The sequence below is a fragment of the Bison bison genome, unplaced genomic scaffold (assembly GCF_000754665.1).
Source record: "Bison bison bison isolate TAMUID 2011002044 unplaced genomic scaffold, Bison_UMD1.0 scf7180017864263, whole genome shotgun sequence".
Taxonomy (NCBI): Eukaryota; Metazoa; Chordata; class Mammalia; order Artiodactyla; family Bovidae; genus Bison; species Bison bison.
Window position 1 is genome coordinate 3180 of NW_011494835.1, and position 1608 is coordinate 4787.

Genomic DNA, 1608 nt, shown 5'->3' on the forward strand with positions numbered 1-1608 from the left:
AAGTTGTTTTGTGGAATTTACTCGACGTTTAAATGCTCTTTTGATGAATTTGTGGGGGAGAAAGTGTTCTCCCCGTCCTACTCCTCCGCCATCTTGGCTCCTCCCCCTCCAGTGTGTCCCTCTAAGTCAGGATTTTTCATCATCACCTCTGATATTTTGAGCTGAATAATCCTTTGTTGTGTGTATGGGTCATATGACTGTAGGATATTTAACAGCATCCTTGATTTCTACCCATTAGAAACTGATAACCACCCCCCACCCAAGTTTTGACACTCAAAAATGTTTTCAGACATTGCCACAATTACTACCACTTGAGAACCAATGTTTTCAAAAAGCAAATAATTTTCCAGAGGTCATATATTTTAATGGTTAAAAGTCTGGGCTCTGAAGACAGAGCTATAGAAGAAGATTTGAGTCCTAGTTCTTTTACCTTTCTCACTGTGGGCTTTGAGTAAATCCCTTAACTTTTCTAAGCATCACTTTGTTCATTTGTAAAATGAGACTAGTAAAAATTACCCACCTTTTGCAATAATTGTGAAGATTAAATGAGACACACATGTAAGATATAGTGTAGTGTATGGGACATGGAAAAGTTAGTATATACCAGAACTTGTTCTTCCTATCATTTAATAGTTCTAAAAAGGCATAAGAATAGAGGAGATAAACATAGTTGTTTTTGAAAGTAGATGCTTTGGCATCAGAGAATTTTGGGAGCCAAATATTTGGGTCTCACTATACAGGCTGAGTCTTTAGAGGCATTGGTCTGTTGAATCTATTAATCAATAAATACTATTTGAGCATCTATTAGGTGCCAAGCTCTATTCTAATGTTGAGCATTGAGACATGAGCAAAACACAAAATTTTTCAAGACCTTATATATTAATGGGAAAGACAAAATTGATAGATATGACTTGAACTTACTGGGGTGTAACAGACACTACTAACTGATCATCAAAGTTTATTCTCCTGTTCTTTTACCAAAGCTGGCCCACAGCTTCCCAACTACACTAAGATTCTAACTTTAAAACTCTACACTAATAGTATAGTAGCCATTTGAGTAAGTGCTTGGTATTAGTCCAAGAACAGAAGTGAAGTCTGCCAGTTCCAGCCCTGACCCGTAAAAACTTCCTCAAAGGGTTTTTTAATGATTTTTGTTTCTTATCATGAGCTGGAGGGTCACACCAATTATCAGAGTGACTAGAACAATCTTGAAAATCACATGTTAAAAGTGGCAGAGCTCCTATCAACCTGGGTTCCTGAATGAGAGTGTGGAACAAAGACTCCTTTCCAGGCTACAACCTACAAGATTGTCTCAACTTTTCAATGGAAGTGAAATAAGATCTGAAATAAGATCCTATTGTATTTAAGTCATTGCAGTATGAGTTGATTTGTTCACCAATTATGGTTATCAAATGAAGCAGGTGATCTAAAAAGATTTCTGTGAGGGGAGAATATTTGAGCTGAAATCTGACAAAAGAAAATAAAGTAGCCTTATGCATTGGAGGAGGAAATGGTAACCCACTCCAGTGTTCTTGCCTGGAGAATCCGAGGGACGGGGGAGCCTGGTGGGCTGCAGCCTATGGGGTCGCACAGAGTCGGACACAACTG